This window comes from Littorina saxatilis, linkage group LG14, assembly GCF_037325665.1.
Source record: "Littorina saxatilis isolate snail1 linkage group LG14, US_GU_Lsax_2.0, whole genome shotgun sequence".
Lineage (NCBI taxonomy): Eukaryota > Metazoa > Mollusca > Gastropoda > Littorinimorpha > Littorinidae > Littorina > Littorina saxatilis.
This window is the reverse complement of record NC_090258.1, coordinates 25172104-25182131: the sequence shown is the minus strand read 5'-3', so window position 1 is coordinate 25182131 and position 10028 is coordinate 25172104. Positions and strand designations below refer to the sequence as shown.

The 10028-nt window shown below is 41.6% G+C and overlaps 1 protein-coding gene across 2 annotated transcripts in view; it reads left to right on the top strand.

The window, feature by feature from the left end:
• Positions 1-554: 554 nt before the first annotated feature.
• The window catches only part of LOC138947413 (sialin-like), a 54675-nt gene continuing 45201 nt past the window's right edge, over positions 555-10028 (top strand). Inside the window, exon 1 of one of the 2 annotated variants that reach the window (XM_070318875.1) lies at positions 555-1001. The gene's annotated coding sequence lies outside the window, so the exon portion shown is untranslated. The remainder of the gene's footprint in view (positions 1002-10028) is intronic. The other variant, XM_070318876.1, reaches the window with a different exon arrangement.

Sequence of the window (10028 nt, the reverse complement as noted above, 5' to 3'; positions counted from 1 at the left end):
CAAACAAACACATCGAGTGAAACCTATACACACCCCTATACCGGGGGTGTAAAAAGAAAAACATTAGAAGCTAATCACATGTGTCTAGCTTATAATGAAATAGGGCCGTTCACCGTGCTATGACCCATCCCCCAGACAGTCACCACCCGCACACCCCCTCCCTCCCTTCCCCCGACCATGCTATCGCTGCGTGCGCGTTTTACTTCCGTCTGGCGCGCGCGCGAGCTCACGTTCGATCCGTTCGTAACATTCTGCACGGCCAAGAAAAAAGACTGCGGCATTCACATGCAAACGCCGTCAGCAAAATGGCGGCGCCCATGCCGGCACTAAACGACATTGACCTTCCCACATCCTTCACCAAAGGAGAACGTAAGGTCAGTCGGCGGCGATGAAGCAACGCGGTTTTGTTCTTTCGTTTTGTGAACAAAAAATAAAATTAAAAAAATATCCAGGCACCGGCGAATCCCCCCACACACACACACATCAACATTCTAACAACACACACGCCTACTCTAGTTCAATCTCTCACGCCACAATCGCTTAGAGTTGCACGAGACCAGTCCGGAATATTCTTATTCTCAGCACTAGACAGCACTAACACTGGGGGACAACGGCAGAACGGAGTACTACGGATTCACGCTCCGTTCGACCCGACCTCGACATTAGAACCTCGAACCAGTTAGGAGACTCGACATCGAACTTGAAACCCTTACTGGTTTATGTGTACTCAGAGAGGCTGAGCCACGAATACGGAACACACCTCGATTTTGTCCCCCTACAGTGAAAAAGAAGGAAGTGACCTAAATTCTGCTCTAAAAAACACTGTCTGTGTGTCAGTGTGTGTCTCGCTTGTGACGCTGTACGATCGTGGGGAATTTCTTTTATTTTTATTTTTTTAAACCGGACACCTCGGGAACTGAAGCAGACGACAATTTTAACTCCGCTGAAAGTGCCGGTGGTGTTCTTGTGATTTGTCAGTTGAGGAATCATTTTCACTGCAGGTGAGGCTATTTTGTTGAATTATTCATTACCGTCGATTGATTTTACTTCTTCTGAGTTCTTTCTGTCATTGAATCGTTACATTACAATTAGACTCTGCAGCCCTGGAGACAGACGGTGGTAGGCCTAATTATATTTTATCATGTGTATCTGCTGTACCGAGTAACCTAATGACTGAGTGACTGGCGCTGAGTTGTTCATTATGTCAAGTGGTCTTGACACACAATCTTTTATTATGGGGGCGAGGACGCCCCCATTCTATACGGATAGTTTCGAGGTTGACCATGGGCAGCGCCATTTTGTTGTGAAATACGTCATCAGTTTGTGTACACAGGAAGTTGTGACATCCGTCACCCTATGGGAGGGGTGACGTCAACATTGTTCATCTGTAGAAAGTTGTGAAATCCGTCACCCTATGGGAGGGGTGACGTCAAAATTGGTCATCACAGAGTTTGTGTAACACAGGAAGTTGTGAAATACGTCACCCTATGGGAGGGGTGACGTCAAAATTGTTCAACAAAAACATGATATGTCGCATTGTGCAGGGTCAACTGCAACAAACTCAAACCGAGCCATTCATACCTAGCTGTATTTGAGTGACTTATATACCCGACATTTTTATTTCTTATTTTTAGCACAGGTGTAGGAAAAATCATGAACCAAAATGTTATTTATTTTCTAATTTAACATTTTTTTTACAAATATGACCATGGTCTTTTAAACATACAGTGACATTAAACATTGTTATGTTAAAAAAAAGAAAAAAGAAAAAAAGCTTTTGTGCACAAATCAGAAAATACATTGTACATTTTACCTACAGGCCAAACCGTGAGTGTCTGTGGCAAAGCCCGACCCAGGAAATTGCACTGATTTTATATTTAGATCAGAGAGAAATTGTCAAGAACAGGCGCTTGCATTTGGATGTGTCCAATGATAGTAGGTTTGGTTGTGATCAATCAGAATAATGTAGGAATAAAAATGTATGACAGTTTAGTATGATGACATGTAATTCACATATGCTGAAATATGATATTATACATCATGTATATTATTATGGCTGTTGCCATGACCATGAAACCCAACAAAGGTTTAATGTAATGTAATTCAAAATACCAAAACCGAGCACCTATTAATCTCGTCTTTGCGCGTGAAGATTGAGGCCGTCTGCCAGCAGCGGTTAGGTCATACAGTGGAACCCCTCTCTAGCGACCTTTAAAATGTTGACAAAAATCGGTCCTTGTGGAGGGGGGTCCTTACAGAGGGAGGGGGGCGGAGTCAGGGGGCCACAAAGAAAGTCAGATTTAAAAAAAAAAAGAAAACAGAGAAGTTTGAGTTGCTGACGACCGTTCTCTCTGAAAGCAAACTGCTTCGATTTCATGTTTGTCCTTGGTGTCCACCAGTTCTGGTGCATGTACTACCCTGGCCAAGTTTCCTCTCAAGACATCAAAGAGACCGCCCCAGTATACTCTACAGCCTCTGGGCGAACCACCTCTCATAGCTAAAACTGGGTCAATGACCCCTGGGAAGAAGGTCAGTGTCTATAAAATTTTACTCCTAGGCCTGCGGCCAGGGGGGGGGGGGGGGGAGTATACCGGTACCATTTGAGAATCAGACCAAATGAGAATTGAACCATTTGAGAACATCCTTTTTTTTCAATCACTACATCGAAGGCCTGCGGCCCGGGGTTCACAAGGGTTGGTTTGTTTGTTTGTTTCAAACCCACACCCATATACACACATTTCCCATTTAAACCATTTGTCGGCCCCCTGTCGATATTTATCGACTAAGTTCCTTGTCGATATTGATACCACTGACAACACGGCGTTACAAATGGATGGAGAAATTGACATGAATGAGAAAAAAATCACGTAGGCCGATCAACATCAATTCTTGTCTAATGGAACAAGAATGGTAGGCTATTGGCACGTTCATTAATTAACACACACAAAAAACACTCACGTTACATTTAAATCAAGTTACGTCGAACCAGTGGTCTTTTAAGTACCAGACACTGAGACAAAGAGACAAAGATTTATGATACAAATCAAATGAAATTATCTCAGAATCGTCGACAAAACGTGACTCGCTTGCAAGGATTTCAATTCTTGTCGAATTTGGCGCCGTACGTATTCGTGCCATGTCAGTTGTCTCAAACCCGGCATCTTTTATCAATACCAACATTGCCGGCTGGTGGAAATAACGCCGGTTACATGTGGCTAGAGAGATTTTGATGAATGAAAAAGTCACGTAGGGTGACTGGGGGGAGTGAAACTAGCATCGATACTTGTCGAATTTGCTGTACTTTCTCAGTGCCTCGGTCCACTGAGCGACTCCTCACGTTTTCGCATGGCTATTCCGGCGTTGAAATATTAATTTATAGCAGTACTAATACAGTCAATCGGGTGATATGTAATACCGTTAGTGTCTTACTGTATAGAATGATGCTGTCTTTGGTCATACTTAACATTCTTAACATGATACTGTACGATTTGTGTCCGGTTATAGTCTTCTTTTCTTTTCTTTTTTTAACCGCATCCCGTCTGTGAATTATAACGACGCACTTTGTGAAACCGGCTTAGGCCTATCCCCAGCATGTTTCATTCCATCATATCGCGTGACAGTACAACACTTTTGGTGTGGCTTCCCTTTCACCATAACGTGTTTGTGTCGGTCCTGTTGTTGTCATTTTTGTGAACGTACACTGGCTGAAATGATAAACTGCAAGTCAAACGGCTTATTTCCGGTATAATTTCGTATCGTGTGGCTATCAGGAATTTTGTCGAGACTTCCCATTCAACAGCCGGTTCAGAGTGGTACAGACAATGTGTCTTACTTTGCGACATCCGGGGAAGTCTTTTAATGAGAAAAGCCACGTGCAGGATATGTCATGCCCACGAGCAAGGTCAGCACACACACAAAAAGGCCCATCCGTAGGCCTAACTTGAGAAAAAAGAACACTGATACGAATGTGATCTATTTTTTGTTCGTGTCGTCTAACAGTCAGTCCCGTCGCGATACAACCCTTCGTGGTTGAAAACGACGTTAAACACCAAATAAAGAAAGAAGTCTAACAGTCCGTGCGTTACACATCACATACAAGGTTGGTACGCACACAAAAAGGCCCATCCGTAACTTGAGAGAAAAGAACACTAATACTAATGTGATATTTTTTTGGTTCGTGTCGTTTAACAATCTGTGCATGTGCTTTACATCACGTACAGACATGCGGTTGAGAAAAAAAAGAGGATGGGACAGGCTGACCTGCTGAAAACCACACGGAGGGGGTGGGTGGGGGGGCGGGGGTCTTTGGGGGGAGAGGGGGTGGTTACTGCTGTGTCCTCTTTTTAATTAAAAGGAATGAGGTGTGTTTAATTGTTAATTTTTGTCTTTTTTAAAGGCGTAACTTCCTTATCATAATTGTAAGTCTTGGGGCTGAGTGGCTTTGCTTCCAACAAAAATGTCAGGGTAAAATGCCTTCTGATAGTCCCGCGCCTGATGAATATTTCAGTTGTTGTTGGAACCCGACAATAAGGAAGGTCCGCTTTATTTAAATTAAAGTACCGTTTTTTAATAAACAAACAAAAAGACAATAAAAAAAGTTTAACACCCTTCCTGATCAAGTTGTGAGCTAGGAGGGAAAAGAACCAACCGCACGACCCCGTTTTTGTCTCGCCAAGTGCTCGCCTGTTGGAACAGCGAGAAACACTCAACAATCAATCAACCAAACCTGACCATACCTTGGTCAGCTATGCACAACTTTAAAGACACTTCATAGTGCGAAACAATGAAGAGAGAGAGAGAGAGAGAGAGAGAGAGAGAGAGAGAAAGAGAGAGAGAAAGAGAGAGAGAAAGAGAGAGAGAGGGGGGTAATTACGTCTCATAAAGCACGGTATCTTTCAGATACGGTGCTTTGGCAGAACCCACCTGGGTTGGTCCCAATCTCCCTCTACCTGAATTGCACGGTTAAAGCTTTGATGTCTGTACAAGCTATTTGAAGAACCGCTTTCTGGTGGTTTAAGCTTTAGGAAAGGTATGAGGCACTTTCTTGTTTGTTTTATTAATACACATAATTATGCCATTGTCTTGTGGAATAATGCGCTACGATAGCATGATCATTGCTCATCAGCATCGTCTGGAATCAACTCCATAGCGTCCATAGTAGTTCTGTCTTGCTTTTGATGGCAAGACGTAGGTGCCAAAAGCCAACAACTGACTTGTACTGTAAATTATATGGATTTCCTTCTGTGTCACTCAACGAAAGTTCTGACCAAAGAGCGAAACTTTTTTTTATACATTAATTTAAAACCTTTTTTTTCTCTTATTTTTTGAGTCACTTGAGAAAAAGTGACTCTATGTAATCGGTCAGTGTTAGTCTGTCCGGCCGGCCGTCCGGCCGGCCGTCCGGCCGGCCGTCCGTAGACACCACCTTAACGTTGGACTTTTCTCGGAAACTATCAAAGCGATCGGGCTCATATTTTGTTTAGTCGTGACCTCCAATGACCTCTACACTTTAACGATGGTTTCGTTGACCTTTGACCTTTTTCAAGGTCACAGGTCAGCGTCAAAGGAAAAATTAGACATTTTATATCTTTGACAAAGTTCATCGGATGTGATTGAAACTTTGTAGGATTATTCTTTACATCAAAGTATTTACATCTGTAGCCTTTTACGAACGTTATCAGAAAAACAAGGGAGATAACTAGCCTTTTCTGTTCGGCAACACACAACTTAACGTTGGGCTTTTCTCGGAAACTATAAAAGTGACCGGGCTCAAATTTTATGTGAACGTGACTCATTGTATTGTGAATAGCAATTTCTTCCTGTCCATCTGATGCCTCATATAATATTCAGAACTGCGAAAGTGACTCGATCGAGCGTTTGCTCTTCTTGTTAAAAAAAAATTTTATTTATTTTTTTTAGCTATTTGAAGCTTATTACTCCCGGAGAAATTGAGTGAAAGCCTCTTCAAATTCGCTCATTGTGAGTATGTTATATGTAGGTATATACATTAGCTGAACCCCTTTGAGAGAAAACTACCCCCTTTCCCCCTCCTCACCCTCTCCCCCCTCCCCCCCCTCGAAAAGAAGATTTTTCTTCCAAATCCAAGTTGATCACATCAATTAAACTGATAGGATTTACAGTCGAAATGCTCACTAAGCAGTTGAAAATTCAAATGAGAATCAACGTACACCCTATGTGATAATATGGTGTACTACACCCTACGATAGTACTACACCCTACGATAGTACTACACCCTAAGATAGTACTACACCCTACCCTACGATAGTACTACACCCTACGATAGTACTACACCCTACGATAGTACTACACCCTACCCTACGATAGTACTACACCCTACGATAGTACTACACCCTACGATAGTACTACACCCTACGCTACGATAGTACTACACCCTACGATAGTACTACACCCTACGATAGTACTACGCCCTACGATAGTACTACACCCTACGATAGTACTACACCCAACGATTCAGCGGTCGACCTGCGTACGTATACCCTCAAATGTTGAAAAAGAATTACCCCTGTCCTCTCCTCCCTGAGAATACCTGTTTGTGGGTGAACGGCCCAGCTATGCAGGTAGCAGACATCAGCCTAGCGTTGCCCGGGGAAAAGTTGCGGCTTTGTTGTTTTCAGTATTACACAACAGACGGATGATAAGCAGAAATCTGTCCAAAGTGTTTACATGTAAACTCAGCAAAATAATTATTGCACCCATTTTCGTACCCAACTAAAGCACTCATTACCGAGTCAATTCATTCAAACTTTCTATGCCATTAAAGGCCCTTCAATCTGGCACACTTTTCGGATAACAGATATCTTTTACAGGGGTAAAAAAAAAAAAGTGTGCAATAGTTGTTTGGCCGAGAATATATATATTATTCGAATTTGATACATAAGATATCCAGCTTGCCATGTCTGCTCGCAGAGGGCACTTTTTTTCCCCCAAAAAATTTCGCATTGGACACCGATGTCAATTAGCAAAGTTAATTCAGTTAAAAATCAACTATGCACAAAAAACAGCCAGATTCTTATTCGTCTAAGTTAGAGGATGGTGTGAACCATTTTGACTGATCTCTGGCGTGCACATAATACACGCTTATGACAGAAGACGGTTTTATAGAGAACTTCTGCACACAGAATTACACTTTAACTGAATACGTCCCAACTTGCACTTGGTCTTTGTATTCACAGCACACATGTCTTTGTTGAACTGAATGCCCACCTGACACTGTCACTGAACGTGAAAGAGCGAGTGTTGCTTAAAAATACATGTATTTGCGATCCGTATACAAAGAAGGTATAGGGGGTCCCGGGTTTACACTCGCGTTGCGGAATATGCAGTTCTCTTGCACACACACATACACGCACACGCACACACACACACACACACACACACACACACACACACACACACACACACACACACACACACACACACACACACACACACACACACACACACACACACACACACACACACACACACACACACACACACACACACACACACACAGAAAAGCAGTATGTCAAGTTTGCCTCAGTGATAAAGTGGCTTTCCTGATTTGCATACATTTGTTAATGTTTCAGAAAACGTTTGCACGTATGCACGCCAATTTCTACTCTGGACTGTATTCTAACAAAGATGACTCTATAGTGGAAATGGAAGCACAACCTATTGCAGTAACGGCATAATAAATTAAGCTTTCTGGCCACAACAAAAGCCAATTCAGTCTGCATTGCAGGGAATGAAAATCTTTTTCGATCTGTTCCCCAAGCAGTAGACTCGTGATTAATTCTGCAGGCTGTTCGAACCGACAGCGGGGGACCACGATCGAGTTTTGACACCAATTGTTAGGACCAGCGCAATTGCCAACCACAAACCACCTGGGTGTGCTTAAAGCGAGAGTCAACCATCTATTTGTGTTTTAAGAGGATTTGAACATCTACGTTTTTAACTGTGCCTTTCTGTCTGGCATAATAGCTGTTATGTACACATTTTAACGTTAATATTTGCTGCTATTTCCGAGTATTTAATAATTTGAATGCAAGTACAATCCGTACCTTGTCACACGTTACATAAATCTTCGTATGATTTCTGGTCACAGTGGTGACTGCGAGTTCAAAAATATGTTTATTTTCCAGAGTCAACTTTGAGCAGACTCGCAGCCTCGGTGTCTGAACCCCACAGTGTGCTCGCATTCGCACGATAAAGATCCCAAGATAACAGCGAACGTCAGGGCTTGGCAACATGTATACGCGCATGCAGGATAATAAAAATATTATTGGGTAGCACCGTAGTGTATGGCAGCTCGCTTTCCCCAGTGAGAAAGCAACCCGAATGTCTATGAGGGTAACCTCACAGGACTATATTACCCAATATTGACGGACTGTGTGATGATATCTTCTGCTATGGTCTGTTGAGACAGTGATATCAAAATCGAGACCTCTTCACTGTCTCAACAGACCAATAGCAGAAGATATCATCACACAGTCAGTCAATGTTAGATATATTGCTAATTCTCTGGACATTTTGTATTTACTGTAAAGAAATTACAAAAGTATTTGTCTCAGTTTTGGCTGTTCCATATCCCTCCCTCTGATTATTATTTCTTTTTGTTCACGCTTTTCTTGTACTTTTCAGTATTTCAAAATGTCTTTTCTTTCAAAAAGTCTTTAGTCACTTGCTCAACTAAATTCTGGGATAATTACATTTTCATATATTTTTGTTTGTTTTTAAATTTAGGTGTTTTTGTTTTTGAAGTGGGGAAGCAATAAAGAGGTCGTCGATATCAAAACTGATATCGACGGAAATGTCGTCGATATCACTTTTACAATGAGCTCAGTTTTGCCCAATTGACCAATGGAAATCCACGTAACATATGAAATAGCAATATTATTAGTTATCGTTAGATTTGACTGTGATATCAACATTTATCAGTCTGAATGTCGAGAAAGCTGAAATCATATCAGATCGAGGCGTACGCAAGCTCAATCCGTCAATTAATTTCACGACAAATGTTCTTTGGCTTGCTTACATCTATAGACTTGTATCAAAAATAAGTAAAGAATGTCACTGGATTCTGAGCTATGAATTTAACACGCTAAAGTTCAAGATTACCACTGTTTAAATCGGCTGCTCATTTCCTGCCTTTTTGTGAGTGATGTGCGCTGAAACACTACAAGAGATCTCACAATTTTCTAAGTACTGCCACTACTGGTACTTTCAAGGTCAGCTTTGTTTATGGCTGTTCCAACTACCTCAGTCGGTAAGATTGTAACATTCTTTTCTACTACTTCTCTGTTAAAGCTGGGTGGGAAAAGTTTGATTTTATTCATTGCACAGCTTAATCTTTCTGATTCAATTACTTTTCTTTTATAAATTTGTGATTTAAAAAAAAAGGGAGACATTTGTTTCCTTCAGGTGAGATTTTATTCTTCAAAATTAAAATTGATAAACTACTTCCTGCACGATATCAAATTCGCTGGGAACTTCCTGCGCGATGTCAATTGATATACAGTTCCTAGTTGACCAATGACAACAGCAGTTTTTGTCATGTGATCAGTAAAAATGCGATAAGAAATCTTATCCTTATCCTTCATTTTAAGTCACAGTTTCTCACGTTCATTTAATCAAATTTGTAGTGACTGGTCCTTTAAAAGTAAGTCGCAACCAATACGATATGAAGACACGGTTTTTCCCTAATGTTTTTTTTTTTAGTCATAAAGTGAGTGCTGATATCGTTCTGCATGACCTGTCATAGTCTGACATTGTGTGCAGTGGAGCGGAAAGATAATAACACGCACTCAGGTGCATGCATAATGGCTATAGCACTGACTGGTGTCAAAGATCACTAAAAGGTTTTGTTAGAGGTATGTGTGTTTGGAGGGATGAGGAAGGTTGTGTGCGTGTATGTGTGTGTGTGTGTGCGTGTATGTGTGTGTGTGTGTGTGTGTGTGTGTGTGGTGTATGTGTGTGTGTGTGTGCGTGTATGTGTGTGTGTATGC